This window comes from Ovis canadensis, chromosome 8 (genome assembly GCF_042477335.2).
Source record: "Ovis canadensis isolate MfBH-ARS-UI-01 breed Bighorn chromosome 8, ARS-UI_OviCan_v2, whole genome shotgun sequence".
In the NCBI taxonomy this organism is placed as follows: Eukaryota; Metazoa; Chordata; class Mammalia; order Artiodactyla; family Bovidae; genus Ovis; species Ovis canadensis.
The window spans coordinates 98,388,461-98,414,993 of record NC_091252.1 but is presented as its reverse complement, the minus strand read 5'-3'; positions in this window follow the sequence as shown (position 1 = coordinate 98,414,993).

Here is a 26,533-nt window from a genome sequence, read left to right as displayed (position 1 = left end):
AAGGGGGAAATTCATATGACAACACCTTTCAAATACATACAGGTCTGAGAAACCAGTACACGGCCCAGTGCAAGGATACTGGATTGGGGGGGAGGGGGGTGGTGGTAATTCACACCATGAAATCATCAGCAAGCTACCCAAGGTGCCGTCTGTCTCAGCTCCTATGATCGGTGGTGGTCTTGATCTCAACCCTGAATGTGCCTTTTTCTATTTGTTTGCACGAGTCACTGAACCTCTGAAATACACTTTGAGAAATATGCAAAATGAAAGTAAATGTTTGCCAGGAGCATGATGGGGTTTTCCTTCGATCAATCATTTATGTACCAAATATTTATGCAGCACCTACCGTGTGCCAGGCACCAGGCTTTACCCTTAGGATGGGACAATGAGCAGAACATAGAAGGGTCTGGCTGTCGAGTCCACAGTTCAGTAAAGAGAGACCCTGATCAAGGAAACAGAAGTAAATGACTGCAGAGAACCACAGTGAACTGGAGAAAACAAGAAGTCACTGCAAGGAGAGACTTTCAGCCTGAAAGAGCAGAGAAGGTTGTCTAAAGAACCAACATCCTTTTATAAAAAATAAATTAATTAAATAATTATTATCAAAGGGACTTTCCTGGTGGTCCACCATCCAATGCAGGGGACATAGATTTGATCCTTGGTCAGGGAACTCCAGTACTCTTGCCTGGAAAATCCCATGGGAGGAGCCTGGTAGGCCACAGTCCATGGGGTCGCTTAGAGTCAGACACTACTGAGTGGCTTCGCTTTCACTTTTCACTTTCATGCATTGGAGAAGGAAATGGCAACCCACTCCAGTGTTCTTGCCTGGAGAATCCCAGGGACGGGGGAGCCTGGTGGGCTGCCATCCTTGGGGTCGCAGAGAGTGGGACACAACTGAAGCGACTTAGCAGCAGCAGCAGCAGCAGCAGCAGCAGGGAACTACATTGGGCTTCCCTGGTGGCTCGGATGGTAAGGAAACCACCTGCAACGCAGGGGACCCAGATTTGATACCTGGGTCAGGAAGATTCCTCTGGAGAAAGAAATGGCCACCCACTCCAGTATTCTAGCCTGGAGACTTTTATGGGCAGAGAAGCATGGTGTGCTGCACTCCAGCTCAGTTCAGTTGCTCAGTCGTGTCTGACTCTTTGCCACCCTATGGACTACAGCAACAACTCCCAGAGCTTGCTCAAATGTATGTCCATCAAGTCAGTGATACCATCCAACCATCTCATCTTCTATCGTCCCTTTCTCCTCCCGCCTTCAATCTTTCCCCAGCATAGAGTTTTCCCCAAAGAGTCAATTCTTCACATCAGGTGGCCAAAGTATTGGAGTTTCAGCTTTAGCATCAGTCCTTCCAATAAATATTCAGGACTGATCTCCTTTAGAATTGACTGGTTTGATCTGTTGCAGTCCAGGGGACTCTCAAGAGTCTTCTCCAACACCACAGTTCAAAAGCATCAAAAAACTAAAATTAAAAAAAATTTAAAAAAAATCAAAAAAAAAATAAAAAAAAATAAAAAGCAAAAAAAAAAAAAGCATCAATTCTTCACTGCTGAGCTTTGTTTATAGTCCAGCTTTCACATCCATGCATGACTGCTGGAAAAACTGTAGCTTTGACTAGACGGACCTTTGTCAGCAAAGTCATGTCTCTGGTTTTTAATATGCTGTCTAAGTTGGTCATAGCTTTTCTTCCAAGATGTAAGCGTCTTTTAATTTCATGGCTGCAGTCACCATCTGCAGTGATTTTGGAACCCCCCAAAATAAAGTCTCTCACTGCTTCCATTGTTTCCCCATCTATTTGCCATGAAGTGATAGGGCTGGACTCCATTTAGTTTTCTGAATGTTGAGTTTTAAGCCAGCTCTTTCACTCTCCTTTTTCACTTTAATCAAGAGGCTCATTAATTCTTCATTTTCTGCCATAAGGGAGGTGTCATCTGTGTATCTGAGATTAACGATGTTTCTCCCTGCAATCTTGATTCCAGCTTATGCTGCATCCAGAATTTCTCATTATATACTCTGCATATAAATTAAATAAGCAGGGTGACAAAAAGCCCTGATGTCCTCCTTTCCCAATTTGGAACTAGTCCATTGTTCCATGTCCAGTTGTAAGTGTTGCTTCTTGACCTGAACACAGATTTCTCAGGAGGCAGGTAAGGTAGTCTGGTATTCCCATCTCTTGAAGAATGTTCCACAGTTTGTTATGATCCACACAGTTAAAGGGTTTGGCATAGTCAATAAAGCAGATGCTTTTCTGGAACTCTCTTGCTTTTTTCAATGATCCAACAGATGTTGGCAATTTGATCCCTGGCTACTCTGCTGTTTCTAAATCCAGCTTGAATATGTGAAGTTCACGGTTCATGCACTGTTGAAGCCAGGCTTGGAGAATTTTGAGCATTACTTTGCTAGCGTGTGAAATGAGTGCAATAGTGTGGTAGTTTGAACATTCTTTGGCATTGCCTTTCCTTGGGATTGGAATGAAAACTGACCTTTTCCATTCCTGTGGCCACTGCTGAGTTTTCCAAATTTGCTGGCATATTGAGTGGAGCACTTTCACAGCATCATCTTTTAGAATTTGAAACAGCTCAACTGGAATTCCATCACTTCCCCTAGCTTTGTTCCTAGTAATGCTTAAAAAAGGCCCACGTAACTTTGCATTTCAGGGTATCTGGCTCTAGGTGAGTGATCACACCATCTTGGTTTCCTGGGTCATGAAGATCTTCTTTGTACAGTTCTTCTGTGTATTCTTGCCACCTCTTAATATCTTTTGCTTCTGTTAGGTCCATATTGTTTCTGTCCTTTATTGTGCCCATCTTTTCATGAAATATTCCCTTGGCATCTCTAATTTTCTTGAAGTCTTTCTCTAGTCTTTCCCATGCTACTGCTCTCCTCTATTTCTTTGCACTGATCACTGAGGAAGGCTTTCTTATCTCTCCTTGCTATTCTTTGGAACTCTGCATTCAAATGGCTATATCTTTCCTTTTCTCCTTTGCCTCTAGCTTCTTTTTTTTTTTTTTCTCAGCAATTTGCAAAGCCTCCTCAGACAGCCATTTTGCCTTTCTGTATTTCTTTTTCTTGGGAATGGTCTTAATCACTGCCTCCTGTACAATGTCATGAACCTCCATCCATAGTTCTTCAGACACTCTATCAGATCTAATCCCTTGAATCTATTTCTCACTTCCACTGTATAATCATAAGGGATTTGATTTAGGTGATACCTGAATGGTCTAGTGGTTTTCCCTACTTTCTTCAGTAGAAGTCTAAGTTTGGCAGTAAGGAGTTCACGATCTGAGCCACAGTCAGCTCCTGGTCTTGTTTTTGCTGACTGTATAGAGCTTCTCCATCTTTGGCTGCAAAGAATATAGTCAATATGATTTCAGTATTGACCATCTGTTGTTGTCCATGTACAGAGTCTTCTCTTCTGTGAAGAGGGTGTTTGCTATGACCAGTGCATTCTCTTGGCAAAATTCTGTTAGCCTTTTACCTGCCTCGTTTTGTACTCCAAGGCCAAATTTGCCTGTTACTCCAGGTATCTCTTGACTTCCTACTTTTGCATTCCAGTCCCCTATAATGAAAAGGATATATTTTTGGAGTGTTAGTTCTAGAAGGTCTTCTAGGTCTCCATAGAACCATTCAACTTCAGCTTCTATAGCGTTACTGGTTGGAGCATAGACTTGGATTATTCTGATATTGAATGGTTTGTCTTGAAAATGAACAGAGATCATTCTGTCGTTTTTGCAATTGCCCCCAAGTACTGCATTTGGGACTCTTTTGTTGACTATGAGGGCTACTCCATTTCTTCTAAGGAATTCTTGCCACAGTAGTAGATATAATGGTCACTAGAGTTAAACTCACCCATTCCAGTCCATTTTAGCTCACTGATTCCTAAAATGTTGATGTTCACTCTTACCATCTCCTTTTTGACCACTTCCAATTTACCCTGATTCATGGACCTAACATTCCAGGTTCCTATGCAATATTGTTCTTTACAGCATTGGACTTTATTTCCATCACTAGTCACATCTACAACTGGGTGTTGTTTTTGCTTTGGCTCCATCTCTTCATTCTTTCTGGAGTTATTTCTCCCCTCTTCTCCAGTAGCATCTTGGGCACCTACCGATTTTGGGAGTTTATCTTTCAGTATCATATCTTTTTGCCTTTTCATACTATTCATGGGATTCTCAAGGCAAAAATACTGAAGTGGTTTGCTAGTCTCTTGTCCAGTGGACCACATTTTGCCAGAACTCTCCACCATGACCCATCCATCTTGGGTGGCACTGCATGGCATGGCTCATAGTTTCATTGAGTTAGACAAGGCTGTGGTCCATGTGATCAGTTTGATTAGTTTTCTGTGACTGAGGTTTTCATTCTGTCTGCCCTCTGAGGGATAAGGATAAGAGGCTTAGGAGGCTTATGGGAGCTTCCCAATGGGAGAGACTGACTGTGGGGGAAACTTGTTCTTGTTCAGATGGGTGGAGCCAAGCTCAGTAAATCTTTAGTCCAATTTTCTGTTGATGGGTGGGGCTGTATTCCCTCCTTGTTGTTGACCTGAGACCAAACTATGGTGGAGGTAATGAAGATAATGGTGACCTCCTTCAAAAGGTCCTATGACACACTCAGTGTCCCTGACCCTGCAGCAGGCCACCACTGACCAATGCCTCCACCAGAGACTCCAGGACACTCACGGGAAATTCTAGATCAGTCTCTTGTGGGGTCACTGCTCCTTGCTCCTAGGTCCTGGTGCACACAAAGCTTTGTTTGTGCCCTCCAGGAGTCTGTTTCCCCAGTCCTGTGGAAGCCCTCCTACCATCTTGCTGGGGCTTCTCCTTTCTGCTTGGATGTGGGGTATCTTTTTTTGGAGGGATCCAAGATTTTCCTGTTGATGGTTGTTCAGCAGTGAGTTTTAATTTTGTAGCTCTCACAAGAGAAGATGAGTGCACATCTCTCTACTCCACCATCTTGCTTGCATCGTGGGCTACAGTACAAGGGGTCACAAAGAGTTGGACATGACTGAGTGACTAACACACACAGGAAAACTAAGATCCCACATGCCTTGGGGCAACCAAGCCTGGATGCCACAGCTAGAGAGCATGTGCACTTCACTCAACCAAGACCCAGCACAGCCAAAATTTTTTAGAAACTAAAAAATAAGGGGCCAACGTCTTTACTGATCTAATGGAGGAGGGACAAGGGGAAAACTAGACAAAGAGAAGTGAGTAACTTATGCAAAAAAAAAAAATAACAAGTCAGCTCCAGAATTCATGAGACGGGTATTGGGTTCGAAGACAACGGTGAGGTTAGAAAGGTATGAAGATGGATAGAAGATGACAGTGACATCCATATAAGGGTTGTTTCTTGTACTGAGAAGCTGAAGACCTCCAGACTCAAGAGGAAGGGTGGAAAAGCAATATGTCCTAACTGGGAGGTTTCTGGGGATCAGATAGATAATGGTTCCTTTTACCAAAGCAGAAAATTCGGGAGGAAGAAGGAGGTAGGAGGCAAAGCACAAGTTCAGTTTGGATCACCATGAAGTACCCTTAAGACACAAAATGTCAAGTGGGCAATTAGACAACATGCATCTGGAACTCATAGAGACTGCTGATCCAGAAACTCGAATTTAAGGGTCATCGTCACATGAATGGTGCTTAGAGATGGCAGCAGTCATGAGCAGGGACAAGCTCTCCCTGCAGGAGTGGAGCATGAAGGAAAGGAGCTCTGAGAGGAAACCTGTGAGGCAGCACAAGCTGCGGCAGCCAGGCAGAGGAGGATGAGCTGGAAAAGCAGACTGAAAAGAGCCTGGGGCATGGGGAGATAGAAGTGTCTGGTGTCAAGGGCACCAGTGGGAAGGCGCAGGTGGAGACCAGCCCTGTCAGATGCTGTGAAGAGAATGCTGTAACTGGGCAAAGGGTACTTCCCTCGAGGCCCAGTGGTTAAGACTTTGCCTTCCAGAGTAGGGTTGCAGGTTCAATCCTTGGTCCAGGAACTAAGATCCCAATTGCCAAGGGGCCAAAACACAAAACATAAGCAATATTGTAACAAATTCAATAAAGACTTTAAAAATGGTCCACATTTAAAAAAAAAGGGGGGGGGGGGGCAAAGGACTTGAATAGGACACTTCTCCAAAGAAGAAACACAAGTAACCATCTAGCGCATGGAAAGATGTTCAACATCATAACTGTTAGGGAAATGCAAGTAAAAACCACAAAGAGATACTACCTCCCACCCACAGAAGCTGAGAGAGAGGCCTGGAGAGGGCCTTTCTCAGAGAAGGAACCAACCTTGAAGATGGTTGTCTCTGACTTCTAGTCTCCAAAACTGAGATCACACATTTCTGCTTCTTTAAGCTATCCAGTTTGTAAGACCCTGTTACAGCAGCCCTACAAACTAATACTTCACCTTCAAGTATTTCCATCCTAACCTATAAAGGTTGGCTCTTCACATCAGGTGGCCAAAGTATTGGAGCTTCAGCATCAGTCCCTTCAATGAATATTCAGGGTTGATTTTCTTTAGGATTGACTGGTTTGCTCTCCTTCCAGTGAGCCAACTCACTGGAAAAGACCCTGATGCTGGGAAAGATTGAGGGCAGGAGAAGGGGGTGACAGAGCATGAGATGGTTGGATGGCATCACTGACTCAATGGACATGAGTTTGGGCAAACTCTGGGAGATACTGAGGGACAGGGAAGCCTGATGTGCTGTAGTCCATGGGGTCACAAAGAGTCAGACACAACTGAGTGACTGAACAACAACAACTTATAAGAACTGATTTGGGGAAGGACACTTGGATCCAGGGTTCCCATCTGGTCTGGACAGCTCATAGAGCCCAAGAAAGAGAAAGGCCTTGAGAAGCTTCTGACTTCTGGGTGAGTCACTACAGGTACATGGTTCCACAAAAAAGTAAAGTCTATCACTTGTTACTTTTCACCACTGTCAGGTTTACAAATATCATCTTACACAACCCTTGCAGCCTCATGCAGAGTAAGTATTACATTCCAAAGAAGGAAACCAGGGTCCAGAGCCACGAATTGCTCCCAAGGCCAAACATCAGACACGTGTGTGTGCACATGTGTCTGTGTGTGCACGCGCTCAGTTGCTCAGTCTCATCCGACTCTTCCAGGCAAGAATACTGGAGTGGATTGCCATTTCCTTCTCCAGGGGATCTCCCCAACCTAGGCATGGAACCAGCTTCTCCAGTGGCTCCTGTACTGGCAGGCGGATCCTTTAGCAGTGAGCCATCTGGGAAGTTAAATCCAGGTCTGTCTGACATCACCATCCAGTCCACTGCCTGAGTCTCCCAGAGGCTGCCGGCCTACACCTTCTCCAGAAGGGAGGGGGCACTGACATGAGGGCGTCTTTCCTTTCCATTGCTGCTTCACAATATTTGCTTCCCACCACCCCCACCCACCCACCCCCACCCCCACCCCCCAGCCCCCCACCCCCCCCCCCGCTTCTTTTTAAAAATCCCGGACTTTGGGGTAGTTCTCTTTCTTGCTTTTACGTGTCATCTTCCCCTGACAACCGTCCCAAGCTCCCGGGAGGAATGTGTGAGCCCACAGTGATGTTGCCCCTGCCCGGTCCACCAGTCTCCTTTCTCTTCAGGTGCAACCAGCCCCGTTCCTTCTCTGTGCCCCCCACACACCCGACATTCCCCAGCTTCTGGCCTCTGCACTTGCTGGGCCCTCCACCTGCCCCGTTCTCTCTCAGCTTTGCTGGGAGGAAGCCCGTCTGCTCCTCCCAGGGTGACTGAACGTCCAACCGAGCCCCTGCCCTGTCTACCCGCGTTTTCCCATTCACTCAGGTTCAAATGTCCCTGTCAATCACCTGGCTTGGGCTCTGAGGTGGAGCAGTGGGGAAGACCAGTTCCTGATCCATGGAGCTGGCGCCCTGGTGAGGAGGGGTGAAGACTCACAGGACTGCGCCGAGCCAGAGGTCAACCCTTGCCTGGTGAGGTCCATGATTTCCATTCTTGGTGTGATTCTTGACTTTATGAAGAAAAAGCCTAGACTCTCTTCTAAAGGTGTTTGTCTCATGTCTGCACGCTGTTGCCAGGGAACTACTGATTATGAGAAGTATTCAAAAGCCACATGTAATTTCTGGTGAGGCCATGAAATGGGCTTGGATCAGATGTGTGCCGCGTGAGAGCTTCTCCTCTGATTCTGCACAAAGGTAGCAGGCAAGTGGAGGCCCCGCGTCCCCAAATTCCGGACAGAAGTCCTCTGAGCGTGCAAGAGGGACGGGTCAAGTCCACCCCTGGGGGAACGGGCCTGCTGGGGGGAGGGGCGGGGGAGGGGCGGGGAAGGGCGGTGTGGAGAGTCCGCCCCATCAAGGGCCAGCCTGCCCAGTTCCACGGGGAAACACAGCCCTCCACAACGAAGACAGACCCATATTTCAGAGAAGCCAGAAAAATGCATTTTAAACCGTATCTCCAGGCACTTCGTTTGGTGTTGACGCAAGTCCCTGCTCGGTGGGTAAGAAGGCTGGCCCAGTCTGGCCCACGGCTGTCACTCAGTCAGTTCTTCACAGGGGCGACAGCACCGCCTCTCCCTCCTTCAGCTTTACACCCGCCCCCGACACCTCCCGCCTTCCCAGGATGCCCCACGGCAGGTGGTGGTTTCAGCACATTCCCCACATCCGGGTCCTTGAAGACACCGGAAGTAGAGCGGGAAGGAGCTGGACGTCACTGCGGTCCAGCAATGACCCCCGGTGAGCTGCTTCCTCCGCCACACACCTGGAGCGGGGCTGAGGCTCAGAGGGAGGCTTCGCGGGAGGGGTGGGGATGGCATGGCGAGAGGGGCGTGCGCAGGAGGGCAGGTGGGAGAGGATGGGGGAGGGGAGGCGAGGGGGAGACGAGGAGGAGGCGGGGCTCTGAGGAGAGCTGGGGGAGCTGTCTGCGGTTTCCACGGAGGTGACCGCCGCCCGTGAAGCAGCCACACGGTAAATGAGTTTGACAGTGTGTGAAGCGGAAAATGTCACCAGCAGAGGAGAGACGCGGTGAACTTTCGTTCTGATTTAAATGAATGAACTCAAGGAGAGAAAATCCTTGCAACGTTCCGAGGACCGCGCAAGGTTAGGGTGTGGGCCCGACGCCACCGCTCTGCCCGATGTGATCCACTTCTGTGCACCATGCTTGTTCACGGATGAGGTGGAAATACTTAGATACAGAAATGCTTCAATTACTGGGATGTCGTCAGCCTCCCGGGCTTTGGGCTCCACGCTCAGACTTATTTTCCCTTTTCCGTTCTTTGCAGTCACGACCCAGAGCCGCACAGAAGGCCGAGACCAGCCCAGCAGTGAAGGAGCAGCGATGGGATGGCTGACCGGCTGGCGGCCAGGGGTGCTGGTGTCTGTACAGTTGCGGAAATCAGCAGGCAACCCTCTGAAATGTCTTCTTATGGACAACACAGGAGGAGGGGGCAAGCCCCGGAGAGCAGTTAGGGAAGGATTGCTTCTGAGAGGATCCAACCACAGCGTCTTAGGAACAGTACGGCCAAGCCCTGCAGGATGGGTCCCTGACGAGGGTGGGAGAAAGGGACGTCACCCGCCAAAGATGGGGTGGCTGGTGGTCCACCTCTTCTGGGCACGTCCACCTGCTTACACACGTGCTTTCTGTTCACTCACCTCCCTACAACCCTAAAGGAACAGACGCTAAAGTGGACCACACCTGCTGGGGAGAACTCAGGCCGCCTATTTCCTTTCTGCATTTATTACCCTAAAAAGTCAGGCTCACACAGTAAATGCTGTGCTGTGCTTAAGTCATGTGGGACTCTCTGCTGCCCCACAGACTGTAGCCTGCCAGGCTTCTCTATCCATGGTGGTTCTCCAGGCAACAATACTGTGAGTGGGTTGTCATGCCCTCCTCCAGGGGATCTTCCCAACGCAGGGGTCGAACCCAGGTTTTCCACATTGTGGGCAGATTTACTATCTGAGCCACCCGGGAAGGCCAAGAATACTGGAGGCAGGTAGCCTATCCCTTCTTCAGGGGAGCCTCCCAACCAAGGAAACAAACCAGGGTCTCTTGCATTGAATCTCAGGCAGATTCTTTATCAGCTGAGCTGCCAGGGAAGCTGGTAAATACCTGACACTAGTAACCTGAAGTGAAGTCTTAGGAAGGAAGGTGGGCAGGGCATGTCCATATTAAATCATGATCCAACAAGAAGTTCTGATGGAAAAGAAGGCAAATGGATTAGAGGACGAGAGGGAGACTGTTACTGCAGGAACATTTTTGAGATGTTTGGGATGCTGAGATGGCTGTTAGCAGAGAGCTGAGGAGCGTGGCCTTCAGAAGCCTGAAGAGTAGAGAGGTAGGTGAGGAGCTGCCAGGAGAATTAGCATAAGAGACATAAGAGTAATGGACACCTTACATTACACTTATGTCTCTTAAGTAAAGAACCTCTTGATGAAGGTGAAAGAGGAGAGTGAAAAAGTTGGCTTAAAACTCAACGTTCAAAAAAACGAAGATCGTGGTGTCTGGTCCCATCGCGTCATGGCAGATAGGAGGGGTAAAAACAAAAACAGTGACACACTTATTTTCTTGGGCTCCAAAATCACTGTGGATGGTGGCTGCAGCCATGAAATGAAAAGACATTTGTTCCTAGGAAGAAAAGCTATGACACACCTAAGTAGCTTATTAAAAAGCAGAGACATTATTTTGCTGACAAAGGTCTGTATAGTCAAACCTATGGTTTTTCCAGTAGTCATGTACGGATGTGAGAGTTGGACCCTAAAGAAAGCTCAGCACCAGAGAACTGATGCTTTCAAACTGTGGTGTTGGAGAAGACTCTTGAGAGTTCCTTGGACTGCAAGGAGATCAAACCAGTCAATCCTAAAGGAAATCAGTCCTGAATATTCATTGGAAGGACTGATGCTGAAGCTGAAGCTCCATTGCTTTGGCCCCCTGATGAGAAGGGCTGACTCACTGGAAAAGACCCTGATGCTGAGAAAGATTGAAGGTGGCAGGAGAAGGGGATGACAGAGGATGAAATGCTTGGATGGCATGACCAAGTAGATGGACATGAGTTTCAGCAAACTCAGGGAGATAGTGAAGGACAGGGAAGCCTGGCATGCTGCAGTCTATGGAGTCGCAAAGAGTCGGACACAACTGAGTGACTGACCACAACAAAGTGATGGGAACAGGTGATCCTAAGTGGCTCATCCAGACTGCTCTGTGATAGTCTGAGTGTTAAATGTGCCCCATGGGAGTTGGGGTGGGAAAGGGAGAACTATACATGAAACTATGGTGGTCTTTAGAACTAGATGCTGCAATGGCATCATATGGGTTAGCCCTCGTTTACTTTGAATCAAAGGACAGTATTTTTTAAAAGATAATCTATTAAAACTCATTGCAACTTTGTTCAGAGTGTGGGAACAGTGCCTCTGTGGACAGGTGATGGAGATCACGCCACTTCCTCTCCCCAGGACAGCCTGCAGCTGCAAGCGGCCTCCCCTCCGTAGGGATGGGCATCTTCCTCCCTTAGGGACAACTTCCGGCCAGTTAGCTGAACAGCTCCAGCACTGCCTCCCTGTAGGGACAACCTCTTCTGAATTTCAAAGCAAGTGTCTATTGCCTTTTCATGGGTGGTGTTTAGTTTCCTGACCATTGAAAGTTCTTTCAGACATAGAAGAATCCCACACCTCCTAACGCCCTTTACTTCCTTGCTTGTCAATCACTCGGTGAGCAGAGGGCTTTGTAATGACCTCAGTCCTGCACCCCAATTCCTTTCTAGTCCCAAGAGCTAAGAAATACCCATTTTGGTGTCTGTAAGTTTTAAGGAAAACTAGTATTTTCAGTCAGTAACAACATACACGTAACTGTGTTTGAAAGGGAGAAAGTACTCTGAGAATGGATATTAATAACAAATAACTGCCCTTGCTATTTGTTACTTGGGGCTTCTCTGCTGGCTCAGATGGTAAAGAATCTGCCTGCATTGTGGGAGACCCGTGTTCAATGCCCGGATCAGGAAGATCCTATGGAGAAGGGAATAGCAACCCACTCCAGTATTCTTGCCTGGAGAATGCCATGGACAGAGGAGCCTGGCAGGCTACAGTCCATGGGGTCACAAAGAGTTGGATACGACTGAGTGACTAAAACACACACACACACACACACACACACACACACAGCCTCTGTGTGAGCCGTGAGCGTGGGCAGAGAAGGTGGGGAACATCCACAGGTCCTCCAGCGGAGTCTGAATCTTTGAGTAAACAGGATTTGGGTTCAAAGTGAGACCCACCTGGAGTTCCCTGGCAGTCTAGAGATTAGGACTCTAAGTCCTCACTGCCAAGTCCCAGGTTCAATCCCTGGTGGGGAAACTAAGATCCTATAAGCCTTGCAACATGGCAACAACAAAAAAAAAGAGACCCTCCAACCACATGGCTTTCCTGTGACTGGTAAGAGCTTGTGAGGCTCATCCCATGCCTGTTACCTCACTCAGTTCCCACAGGGTTCAGAGAAACCTATGGTCCTATTTAATCTACTTTGACCAATGAGCAAATGGAGAACCAGAGAAGGTAAGCAACCTGCCCAAGTTTGCACAGCTTTCAGTGATGAAATGAAGATGTAAGTTCAGGTCTGATTCCAAACCAGGCACTTTTTACAGCTCACAGTTGTACTTCATCTTGATCTCTGATGGGGAGAGGTGAAATGGGCAAACTTGTTTCTACAGCAAGGATCAGAGAAGTCATCCAGTTTGGTTTTCATGCCTCTTTTCTGTTTTCAGTAACCACAACTGTGATATTGTGATCAATTCTCTGGAACCACATGTCTTCCTAAGAAGCAGAGGCTTGTAATTCAAGAATCCACTTGGCCCTGGCCCCATGAACGGTCTGCCACCCTGGTACCACCCGGGAATGAGGTGCGTTGCTGGGTCATGGCCCAGCAGGGTGCAGGGTCTGCTCGTGAGGCTGAGTGGGGACCCCTTCCCCCATCTCCCTTCCCCACATTCACGGGTCATCTTACTCAACATATGCGAAGGTTTCATGTCCAGATATTAATAGCATCCAGTCAGCCAAAATTTGGCTGCGGGGTGATCCTAAGACTCTTGTGGAAGACATCACTATCCCCAGGCTTTAGTTTCAGTGTATGCTGAAGTGTGTCTGACTCTTTGTGACCCCACGGACTATAGCCCACCAGACTCCTCTGTTCATGGGGTTCTCCAGGCAAGAATACTGGAGTGGGTTGCCTTTCCTTTATCCAGGGGATCTTCCAGACCTAGGGATGGAACTCGGGTCTCCCACATTGCAGGCAGATTCTTTACTGTCTGAGCCACAAAGCCCCCATCCTAAACAGCACCCCCGCCCCCACCCCCAACCAAGCATACACAATGGAACAGGGCACTCTTCCAACCTTGGAAACACCACCACTGGGAAGCAGGCTTTCATCCTGAATTCTGGAAACAAAAGCTCCGTTCTTTGTTTCTTCACAGGTATTAAGATCAAGGGATAAGAATATACACAGTCTGGGGTTTAACATTTTTAGGGGAAATCAGAAGATTTGTTCACCTGGAAATTTCCTTGACCGCTCTTAAGACTATTCTTAATTGCAAAAACACCTCCATGAAGATGGCAGCTTTCTGGTTTCCTTCCCACACGTGGAGATGGTCCCTCCTGGTCCAGCACAGGACCCCCTTTCTGGGTGGGGTTCACCGAAACAGCAGGGGGCCCAGGGACCTGCATTCAGAGACAGAGCTGTAGTGCAGGGCTCTGGAGGCTCCCAACAGACCGTGATGGAAAACATGTTAACTTTTCATTTTCCAGCACGAAGTACATGTTCAGTTAGGGGAGGTAACTTTCAAAGTGCAATTTGCATCCACTGCAGGACTCACGAAGACTTTCAGAACAAGGAGACATCTTGGAGCCGGCCTTGTCTGCACCCAGCTTCCAGGGAATTGCAGACAAGCCACACCGGCACAGCGACAGCACCCAGCACTCACTCCCACGTGGGTCCTCATGGTGCCAGGAGGTCCGCATGTGGGGTGAAGCCCACTCCCCAAAACATTGGAAAGCGGGAAGTAGAGAAGGAAGCAAAGTAGAAATGAACCCAAATGAAGTGAACAGTGATGATAACAATGATCATTTACTGAGCACCACCCATATGCCAGGCACTGGATTTGGAATTTAATACCTTAAATAATGAGATCTTCACACTAACCTTATTATCCACATGTTATGAGTGATGGTGCCAAGGTTCAAAGAAGTCCCAGTAAGCAACTCTACGGGGTGGCAGAGCCCAGATCCCAGCCAGTTCTTTCCATGACATCACCTACTCTTTCTTGAGGCCAGAAGCCCAGAGCCCCCAAGTGAAGGTCAAAGTCACTTATACCTGGCTTCTTCCCTAAAGATCATCTGCAGGCTTCCGCAAAATTTAACCAGGAAAGACAACATCCTTGCCTGGTGGGAGCTCCCCAGAAAGAAGGCAGGATGCGGACAGAGCAGACAGAGGCCAACAGGGCAACCCTGCAGGTGAGGACTGTGGGGTCATCCAAACTCGACCCCTGGGGGCCACTCCAACGACTGGTGTGCCTACCCCTTCAGCAACCCTGTACCCAGAGGGGCCTGGCACCCCTACCAGAACACCAGCAAAACAATGTCTGTTCTGCAACCAAAACAAAAAAAGAAGAAAACATCTTCCAAAGTATAGGCTCAGGGTCTGGCGTCTCACTGGCAAAGCTCCTATTTTAAAATCAAATGCACGTGACACGCTTGCACGATGCAACCCATTACAAGATCGCTCTAAGCCGCACCACCTTTAAACGAGTCCCCCCGTGTCAGTGCTGTCGGGGTCAAACACACTGATGGAAATCTTGCCTGCAGCTATGACTGCTAAGACCTTGTTAATGCCTGTCTATTCTTTTGGAAGGTGTTGGTATATGTATACAGCTAATTTGCAGAGGAGGAGCATGATGACATTTGCCTTTGAACTCTCTCTGAAAAACGAATTTGGCAGCCTTGCAGTGTAACTAGAATTGCACAGAAAATGCTCACTGTAAATACGCACATTCATGCTCACTATATACATTGTGGAATTGCCTACAGACACCTCTTTTCTTGCCCTGGTATTGGAAAACCCTGTGTTCTTTAAAGCCACACAACATTCAGTTTTCTTCACAAACTTTTGAACATCGATTTTTCACTGGCTGTTTTGATTTCGAATTTAAGAGAGGGTTTTCTTTTCTAAAGGAAGTTAAAGCAATGAGACAAGGCCATGCTGGCGGAGTGAGGAAGCAGAGGAAAGGGTGACAGAGAGCAGGATGCAGCCAGGAAGAAGGTGGATGGAGGCACAGAGGCTTATCCTCCACCCTTGGAGGCCAAGCACCGCCGCTGGGGGAACAGGGCTGGCAGCTCCTGGTCTGTGTGGGGAACGGTCTCTTGTTAGTTCTCAAATGCTGGGAAATGCCCACCGACTTCCCACTGGCTGCCCAGAGCGTCTTTCTTGGCTGCGGCTTAGATGACATTTTCCTTAACCTTTTTAACAAACATGGCCTGAGGACCACGCTGTTTGGCTAAAGACTAAATTTCAGGGAAAAAACAGCTAGAAGGAGAATTATTTCGGAGCCTTCAGCAAACGTCACTAATCACCATGATCCCAAAACATAACAAACACAAATTAAACCCGGGGCATCTGGGAAGACTCAGTATTTGTGGATTCACTTCTCATCTCCAGGCACCATTGAACAGCCAATTAGGCACATTTCTATGGACCAAATGTGATTACTTTTCTGATTCCTCTGTTCCATGACCTCCCCTGTGTCTGAACTTGTCAGACCCTTCCGGTGCCCTGAAGAGGGGTCCCCTCTGGTGACTTCAGGGACCACAGTCTAGAACTGGCCCTCTTGAGAACTCCCTGGAAGGGAGTCATGGGCTTCCCAGGTCTCCCTCAGGGTCCCATGGTCCCTCACTCGTGGGTGGTGACTGATCTCTGAACAGGCTTCATTCTCCTTTCACTGAATGGTGTCCCCATGACTTCCAGCCATGAGGGCACCCCAAGTCAGAATCTCTGCTGTGCTTGACTGTGTCTCCCCAGAATCCATATGTTAAAGTCCTAACCTCCTCACCCTGTACCTGGGAAGGTGACCTTACTTAGAAAGAGGGTTTTTAAGCAGATAATTACATTAAGATGAGGTCATTACATTAAGATTATGGTAGGTGCTAAGGATAATTGGGCAGCAAAGGACTAGATGGTGAGATGGTATCATCAACCCAATGGGCATGACCTTGGGCAAACTCCAGGAAAAGACCCTGATGCTGGGAAAGATTGAAGGCAAGAGAAGACGGTGACAGAGGCTGAGATGGCTGGATGGCATCATCAACTGAATGGAAATGAGTCTGAACAAACTCCAGGAAATGATGAAGGACAGGGAAGCCTGGTGTGCTGCAGTCCATGGGCTTGCAAAGAGTCCGAGATGACTCAGTGATTGAACAGCAGCTCTTTGTGTACCAGGCTAATAAAGTGTTTGAAAAAAAAATCTGGAAAGCCTCTTTGCAGTAGGCCCAGCAGGTTTCTGGAACATCTGATTGCTACTAACAAATAGCCTTTTAGCGAATTAAGTGTCAATGAATCAGAAGCTTATGGATCATGTTTTAGCTGAAACAAACAAAGGATCCAAAATTTATAAGAAAAGGTGCTTGGCAAACTCTTTATAATCTGTTGAACCCAAGCATTTGAAAAATAGTTTGATTAATTTTGCCAACTCAAGAACCCTGCCAATTTTCTACTGTCCCTAAGTATTTACTAGCATTTTTCCAGATTGGATTTCCTATCCATATTTCTAAATGTTTTTGGCCACCCTGCCGATAATTATTTGGAGTATCTCATATGCATGGGGGTAGGATGCGTCATTCTTTGAGAATCAGTCCAATGTTATACTAACTTTATATGGTTTTACAGCTCACAAAATTCAAGAATGTCACTTCATTTCACCCTCCCACCTGTATCCTAGGGTCACTCCATTTTATCTCCTCCCACAGATTAAAAAAACTAAGGCTCAGAAAGGGTAAATAACTTCATCATAGCTGTGTGCTCAGTCGTGTCTGACTCCTTGTGACCCCATGGATGGTAGCCCGTCAGGCTCCTCTGTCCATGAGATTCTCCAGGCGAGAATACTGGAGTGGGATGCCATTTCTTTCTCCAGGTGATCTTCCCTACTAGGGATTGAACCCATGTCTCCTGCGTCTCCTGCACTGGCAGGCTGACTCCTTACCACTGAGCCACCTGGGAAGCCCTTTCATTATAGCTATCTGATCAAAAAATGCAGAACAAGGACTCCTGATCCCAAACCGACACCATAAGAATGCAGAGTGTGCTGAACTCTCAGCCTACTCTTACCAAGCTCTTTCTGGGGAAGGAAATCTGTGAGACTCTTTCTGGAGGAAAAGGTGCCCTCTGAGAAAGCAGATGAGGCCCCCCAGAATCAGGAGAGAAGACTCAAGCTCCAGGCCGCTGTGGTAACTGGCCCCATCACGGGTACTGCCCTCTGCCCCTGTTTCTGTTTGCACCACGTCAGTCTCCCCAAAATATTTGCTGTCTACCCAGCCATTTAAAATACAGATAAGATGACTCATCACTGGGTAACTAACAGAAAGCAGAAGTTTTCTGGTATGAGACTATGCCTGTGAAAGAAGTCAACCCAAGTGCCAGCTATGGACTGAGCCAGTGGTGTTGTCAACAAAGATATTCTTCCTGCACTCAGCTGACCCACTGAATCACCCAAGTTCTATACATGGAGGAAGTGATAAAGTGATGGGTCTGCCTTTGTAACACCTCCCAGCTTAATATTCAGCGGGTTAATTAATGTTCTGTTTACATCCCACTTCCAAATCATTAATGAAGATGTTTAATAGAGCTGAACTCAACACCCATCTGCATGCATAACACCCCACCTAGTGTCCCTCCCCCGGATGTGGGCCTACCTGCTGCCGCCAGGACCCAACACCCTGAGAGTCCTCATGTTTAAAACTCCAAGAAGTGCCTCTTCCATGTCCTGACACCAGAAATGGGTTGTGCTGGGACCGTCTGGGGCTGGACAGCCTGCCCACTGCTAGGACTCATTTTGCCAGAGAGACTGAGCAGCAACCCAAAAGTGACCCCCTGGCAGACCACCCCTCAGTGGCCGGGGGGCAGGTGGGCGTGTAACCCAGGAGCCCCACCTTCAGGAACCCCTGTAAGATCTCAGATCAAGAGAAGATACAAGGGAAAATGGAAAAATTATGAAGACAGGGGGCCACCCCCACCCCGGCAGCATGACCTCGATCCTGCACAAGACAGTCCCTAAGGGGGACTATCCGCATACACTCCGACGGCCACGGAGCTGGCGAGGCGGCCACACTGAAGACCCCTGCGTCCCTGGTGCCCGTGGCTGGGTGTCTGCAGCCGCATGGTCCCTGGGTGGGCGGGAGGGGTGGGACTGCACCCTCGACGGGAACTCTGATCTCTCTCTCATTCTCATGCCCGTTTTTAAGACAAGGACACTGAAGTTCAAGAAAAGTGAAGCAGCTTATCCATGGTCCCAGCCGGGGGCTCTCCCACCTCCCGTACCGTAAACTGTAGGTCTTTAAGGTTCATGGAAAGTGTAACGCCCCTTGTGCTGAAAAGAGATAAGTTGGGTAAATAGCAGTTAATGAAGGATCGCACGTCAGGCATTTATCTATTTTAGGAAGTGGTTACTTGTCTTACTGTCTCATTCATTGAATGAATAGTTACTGAGCATCAGAGGTACAAGGCAAGAGGTATGAGGCTAAGAATCCAAGATTGAAAAGAAGGCAGTCCTTGCCATCGAAGAGCTTGCAGTGTGATTGGGAAAGAGAAGTAACACAGAACACAGCCCCACAAACCACGTGGATGACCATCCCCACTCCCCCCGGGGCTCAGTCTACCACCCCCATACCCCCTGCGGCTCATTCGACCACCCCACTCCCCTGGGGCTCACTTGACCACTCCACTCCTCACCGACGTGCACCGCCGGTCCCCTGTTGTTGAGGGACAGCAAAGTCCTCTATCTGCCTCAAGTGAGTCCAGACTGTGGGCACTGTGGCCTGAAGGGCAAATGATGATTCTCAGAAGAGATTTTGAACAGTATCCATCACAAGTATGGAATTTTACAGCTTACAAGAAAGCTTATGTATCTCCCTAAATTCCAGCTTAAAGGTATGATTTTTTGCCATGGCTTCCCTGATAGTTCGGTTGGCAAAGAATCCACCTGCAATACAGGAGATCCCAGTTCCATTCCTGGGTTGAGAGAGCCCCTGCAGAAGGGATAGGCTACCCACTCCAGTATTCTTGGGCTTCTGATGTGGCTCAGTTGATAAAGAATCTGCCCACAATGCGGGAGACCTGGGTTCGATCCCTGGGTTAGGAAGATCCCCTGGAGAAGGGAAAGGCTATCCACTCCAGACCTGGCCTGGAGAATTCCATGAACTGTATAGTCCATGGGGTCGCAAAGAGTCGGACACGACTGAGCGACTTTCACTTCTATCTTCTGATATCAGACATAGTTACCACATTAATTTGTCTTAAAGGTGATGGAGGGCTGGAGCCTGCCAGGGAGGAGGAGGGCCCAGACCATTGATCATGCTTCTGACTCATAGAAGACGGACTTAAATGGATGCAGGGTTGGAGGCCCCTCACAGGTCAGCACTGATGAGCTCCGGGGACAAGAAGGCGGCAAGGCCTTGAGGCAGGAGGGGAGGTGAGCATCGTGGGATCCTGTGTGGCCAGGGCCATGGGGCACACCCTGGGACTGTTCTGGACCATCCCCCAGTCCCATACATGGTCCCCATCAATGCCCTCCATGCCTCCCAGCCACGCTGCGTGTGCCGGCCCCTGGGGAAGTGAGGCTGTGTCAGGCCTGGTCCTGGTGTGATGAGTACCTACGGGGGACCACATCACTTCGAATCCTCACCCAGAGCATCTAGCCCAGGGGTGCTCCCTGCACCGTCCCCAGCAGACCCGCCCTGGGCAGAGGAAAGCACCCCTTCCCAGCCACCCCCACTTCCTCTAACCTGAGCCACCTCTGGGTCCAAAGGCCTCCTAACCCTCCTCTTGCCCTCCGCTGGCCCTGGAGCCAGTCCACAGCCGCTGCCATGCGGCCCCTCGCCTCCCTGTATCCCCACCCATCCTGCATCCTCGGCTCTAACGTCAGTGCTGTGACCATGCACAGAGGCTGCTGCTTCATCACTGGGCAGCTGCGAGTGCCCAGTCGGCAGTGATGCCAGGAGCTGGGTCTGCCCACCCTCAGGGCCCCGCCTTCTTCAGGCACACCTCGAGCCAGACTCACAGGCAGCTCCAGAGATGCTGTGTCCAGGGAAGCCCATGGAAATGTACATAAATCCATTAAAACGACGGCCCACAGCATCCCTCACACCTGCCTCAAGCAGCTGACGTCTCTGCATTGTTGCCCAAATCAGAGGGCGTTCTGTTTAACGCATTGAAAGCAGCACATGGACCTGCCCACCTGTCTGGAGGCTGGAAGCCCCTGCTGGAAAAGACAACTGTTCTAACAGCCCTTCATGTGTCACCTCTCCATCGGCCCCTGGTGACAGCTCCCAGCTGAATTCCACTGAAACTGGTGACGGGAGGAACTCTCCCTCAAAGCCCTCTCTTGGAATAGCCTTCCTTTCTGTAATGAGAAGCACCGGAGATGACAGAAAGAGTTTCCGATCGGTGCTGCTTTAAAGCCTCTGTGTTTTGGTAAATACACGTGTGCTAGTCGCTCAGTCGTGTCCAACTCTGCAACTCGTGGACTGTAGCCCACCAGGCTCCTCTGTCCATGGGGATTCTCCAGGCAAGAATCGTGGAGGGGGTAGCCATGCCCTCCTCCAGGGGATCTTCCTGATCCAGGGGTTGAACCCCGGTCTCCTGCACTGTGGGCAGAGTCTCAGCCATCTGAGCCCCCTGGGAAGGCGTGGTGAGCAAGTGGTCTCTCCCAGTTTCCTTGGAGGGAACGATCCATAGAGCCAGGGCCTCAGAGCTGGGGTGCCTCAGGGACTCGCATTTCCTCTCAGGAAAACTGCTCACATCAGCGTTTGCACTCACAGAGACTGTGTTACCACGAGGATTTGTTTTGAAGGGAAATATGCAGAGAAGGAGTAAAGGAGAGCCTGCACGGAGAACACGAGGCCAGGTGCCCGGCCTCCCAAGATCTCTCGACTCTGGGGACCCAAACTCAAAATTCACACACATAGCCTCTGAGCAAAGGCTTCCCAAATGGAAGTTCAAAGACAAAGGAGACTTCCTCTTGGGTGTTTCTGAGTTCAACAAAATGGGAAGGTCCTGGGGTCCTCAAGGGGAAGATCAATTCCTAAAAGACCTCGCTCCTCCTGGACACAGCCTGCCTTCCAGGCCTGTAGCGCACAACTGCGTCTCCATTTCCCACCTGATGCAAGAGCTCCTGTCTGTTCAGGGGCGGCAGGCTCAGTGTCAAGGGGAACTGCTCTGTGAAAGCTCATTCAGCAAGAGAAATTAGTGAGCTGCTCAGGAGCACGAAAAACAGCAGGCCAGAGTGGGCTCCTGATTGGCGACTGAAGCTAATGGGAATTGATAAATTGCTTCCTGTCCCACTGGGCAAGGCATCTACCAAATCTGAGATTTCAGTCGTATGAGAAATTACTTCTGCAATTCAGTCAGCAAGAGCACACAAACTGTTTTTTACATCTTATCAGAGTGTGACAAAAATCAGAAAATGCATAGCCTTGCAGCGGCAACATACGAATGCACAAGTTATAAGAAGCCTTGGTTGGAGAGTCTGAAGGTGTGAAGGCTGGCTGCCTGTCTGCAGGGCTCACCTAAGAGTACGGGGAACCCAGATAGCTGCGAGGTGGCTTTTGAGGCCCCATTCATTTCCCTCCAGATGGCACAGGCCCACTGCCCAAAGCCCTTTGCTCTGGGTTGCAGCCTTTCAAAGTTGTTCTGAGGCTTCCTCTTAAGGATAGAGGACCTCCCAGGTCAGAGCCCAGGACAGGCTTTGCCTCCATAGCTTTGCAGAAAATGTGCATGCCTGTCCCCCCAGGAGCCTCTGCTGCTCCGTGGGACTTAGCCAGACAGGATCTGTGCCAATCATCACATTTCTCCCCAAAGCATCGCCACCAGACACTCCTGCAATCATACAGGCTGAGGGGCCAAGGGCATTTTGTGTCCAGGGATGGACAGCCAAGTCAGAAGGTAAAGAGCACGACCACATGAAGACAGGTAACATTTGCCAAGCACTTATACATGCCAAACACTAGTCCAAGCTCCTGTGTGTGTGTGCGTTCAGTCACTTCAGTCATGGCTGACTCTTTGAAACCCATGGGCCATAGCCAGGCTCCTCTATCCATGAGATTTTCCTGGCAACTTGAGTGGGTTGTCACGTCCTCCTCCAGGGGATCTTCCCGACCCAAGGATCGAACCTGAGTCTCCTATGTCTCCTGCATTGCAGGCAGATTCTTTACCACTTGAACCATCAGGGAGCCCCCAGTCCAAGCTCTTACCTCTATTGATTCAGTTAACCATCCTTCATCCCTTTGAGACAGGGGACATTCCCATTCTACAGATCAGGAAACTGAGGCAGAGGAAGACTGGGAGCTGCTGGAAGTCACCCCCCTGGTATGAAGCAGAGCCTGGATACAAGCTGTGCCCCCTGCCTGCATACCCACTCCACACAGCAGGCTCAGCCAAATGTGCTGATCAGCCAGCATGTTCAGCTTCTCTCTCTTTCCCTTTGGTCACTTTCTGGCTCATATTTTGGAGGTTAGGGACAGGGTCTGATAGATGGGTCACACCAGCCCCCAAGGAGGACATCTACCCAGGAAGGAAGGCTGTTAGAGGACCATGTGTGAGAGGGGAGCACCTCCTGGGGTAGGGTGCTGAGATGCCAGTGCTGGTCTTGTGGCAGCAAGACATCGCCTGGGCTGTGGGACACAGGACCTGCTCTGCTGAGGGCTGGGCAGGGGAGACGTCCTGCACACCCTCTCAGCAAGTGGACATCTCGGGAAGGCACCGTGTTGCCCAGGCTGGGCTGTGGGCCACAGATGCCAGTGTTCCCAGGAGTCTCTGTGTCTCCTGAATCTTCACGCAAATGAGATCTTTCCAGTCACCTCTTAAGTTGGTAAGAAATCAAGGAGAAGATCATTGTTTGTCCATGGTTCAAAGCTTGAAAATGAAACAAACTCTGAGCTGATAAATTCAAACCACAGGACAAAAATGTTTAAAGAGAGAAATTCAGACCTGAGAGATTAAAGGATGTCACAGTTTTTAGAAGCGTATAGTTTCCAAATTTGGAAGGAACCATAGAGATTACTTCCCTGGTGGCTCAGATGGTAAAAGCATCTGCCTACAATGTGGGAGACCTGGGTTCGATCCCTGGGTGGGGAAGATCTGTTGGAGAAGGAAATGGCACCCCACTCCAGTATTCTTGCCTGGAAAATCCCATGGATGGAGGAGCCTGGTGGGCTACAGTCCATGGGGTCACAAAGAGTCGGACATGACTGAGCGACTTCACTTCACTTCATAGAGATTACTAATCTGGCTTCCTTGTTTTCCAGATCAAGACACTGAGGTCTGAGGTTTAAAGTAAATCCTCTGAGCTGGAATGGAGCAAAGCCAGTCTCTGAGCTCAAGTCTTCTGCTGCAGATCCACGGTTATTCTCACTCCGCCTCATGCTCTCAGATGAGGCCCAGCGTTAGGCCAGGGCTTATGCTTTCTGAATCACTGCTGTTTTCTCTAAGGAGTAAGATATTCATTACCGGCTCTATGTTTGCTGAGGGCTTCTCTGGTGGCTCAGTGGTAAAGAATTGCAATGCATGAGATGCAGGAGACATGGGTTCGAACCCTGGCTTGGGAAGATCCCCTGGAGGGGGAAATGGAAACCCACTCCAGTATTCTTGCCCGGAAAATTCCATGGACAGAGGAGCCTGGTGGGCTACAGTCCTTGGGGTCATAATGAGTTGGACACAACTGAGCACACGCGTGCGCACACACACGCACACACACACACAGGTATTTATGAAGCGATTATGGTGTCCCCAGCAGAACTAGACACCATGAGGGGGACATAATTGTGAGAAGTATAAAAATATTACATATGTAATTTTACCATGGGTTAACCTGTGTGACGATCAGAGTCCAGATACAGAGCACGTCATCACAAGGATCCCTTGTGATACACTTTTATGGAACTAAATACACGTACGCACGTGCACACACAGATCTGTGTGCTTGTACAACTGAAAAATCTGAATAAGGTCAACTGATCACAGCACTGAGTTTTGTAGGTGGAATACAGTCATGCAAGACATAATAGCTATATAACACTGGGGGAAATGATTAAGGGGCATATGTACCTCCTGGTATTATATCTTACAATTGCATGAGAATCTACAATCATCTCAAAATGAAAGTTTTAGCACGGCCAAAATATAGGTCACTGACAACACCAGGTGTTGACAAGGATGCAAAGCAACAGGCACCCTCTTTCATTGCTGCTGGGCACGCCAAGCAGTGCGGCCACTTGGGAGGCATCACGCAAAACTAAACACACTCTTCCCATATGAGCCAGCAATCACACTCCTTGATATTTACTCAAATGAGTTGGAAACTTATGTCACACAAAGCCCTGTACATGAATGTTTATAGCAGCTTCATTCATAATTGCCACAACTTGGAAGCAATAGAGATGCCCTTCAGCAGGTGAGTGAATAAAACAATTGTGTGCATGCAGACACTGGAATCTTCGGTTCAGTTCAGTCGCTCAGTCGTGTCCGACTCTTTGTGACCCCATGGACTGCAGCACGCCAGGCTTCCTTGGAGTTCCATCACCAACTTCTGGAGCTTACTCAAACTCATGTCCATCAAGCTGGTGATGCCATCCAACCATCTTATCCTCTGTCGCCTCCTGCCTTCAATCTTTCCCAGCACCAAGGTCTTTTCCAATGAGTCAGTTCTTCACATCAGGTGGCCAAAGTTCTGGAGCTTCAGCTTCAGCATCAGTCCTTCCAATGGATATTCAGGACTGATTTCCTTTAGGATGGACTGGTTTGATCTCCTTGCGGTCCAAGGGACTCTCAAGAGTCTTCTCCAACAACACAGTTCAAGAGTATCAATTCTTTAGCACTCAGCTTTCTTTATAGTCCAACTCTCACATCCATACATGACTACTGGAAAAACCATACCTTTGATGCAGCTAGAAAATGAAATGAGTTATCAAGCCATGAAAAGACATGAAGGAATCTAAAACGCATATCATTAAGGCTGCCCAGATAGCATTAATGGTAAAGAATCCTCCTTCCAGTGCAAGAGATACAGATTCAATCCCTGGGTGGGAAAAATCCCCTGGAGGTGGGCTTAGCAATCCGCTCCTGTATTCTTGCCTGGAGAATCCCATGGACAGAGGATCCTGGTGGGATCACAAAGAGTCACTTAAGTGAATGTGAAAAGGTTACATATTACATGATCCCAATGACATGATATTCTGGAAAAGGCAAAACTATGGAGACAGTGAGATAATCAGTGGCTTCCAGGGGCTTGGGGAGAGGGAAAGGGATGAATAGGTGGATCACAGAGGATTTTCAGAGCAGTGAAGCTACTCTGTGTGAAAACATGATGGTAAATACAGGTCACTGGACATGTATCCAAACCCATAAAATGTACACCACCATGAGTGAGCCCTAACATCAACCGTGGATGATGACGGGTCAGTGTGGGTTCATTAACTGTAATAAATGTTCCCTCCAGTGGAGGGTGTTGATGATGGGGGAGGCTGTGCATGTGTGGGGGCCAGGGGTCATGCGAAAACTCTGTAGCTGCTTCTCAAATTTGCTGTGAATGCAAATCTGCTCTAAAAAAATAGTCTTTTAAAGAGCATATGACTTAAGTATCAGGATTGTAGTGATCTGAAGTGATTTCGTATCGACCACCTCAATTTACTAGCTCCCACCATTGATTAGAGGGAGGGTGATTACCGTGAACCTCGGTCTGGGATGCATTCTGTGGAAGATGGACAGACGCAGGGCGTGGACAGGTCAGCAGGGCCCTGCGGACAGGGCAGGAGATGCAGGGAGAGCCAGACTCCAAGGATGGGGTGGAAGAAGCCTGAGCGAGCATAGAGCAGAATGGAGCTGGGGGCTGGGCAACAACGGGGAGGCTTTTCCAGCCACAGTTTAGGAGCAGCTGGCGAGAAGCCTGGAGGAGAGATCGGGGAAAGAAGGGTGAACACGAGGTTGTGAGTTTTAACTCAATTCTAACAGAAGTTAAAACAAGGAATCACTAAAGTGTGGTGCGATTGTTTTCCAACTGCTAAATGTAGAACCCTTATTTCACAGAAAATCCTCCAGGGAGACCGACTCCGTGGCACAAATGACAGAGGGCTTCCTGGTTCAGCATGGGAGCATCTTCCCAACCCCACGCAGCCTCGAGTGTCCTCTGGCTCAGCATCCCGAGAGCGTGCAGGGCTCAGAGTCGGGTGGGGACGCCTCTGCCCAGTCCCCAGCGAAGTGACAGTGCAGAAGGTATTTAGATCTGCTGAGTCCCATCTCCATCTTTTCTAGAACAAGGGATAATAACCCCATTCTCA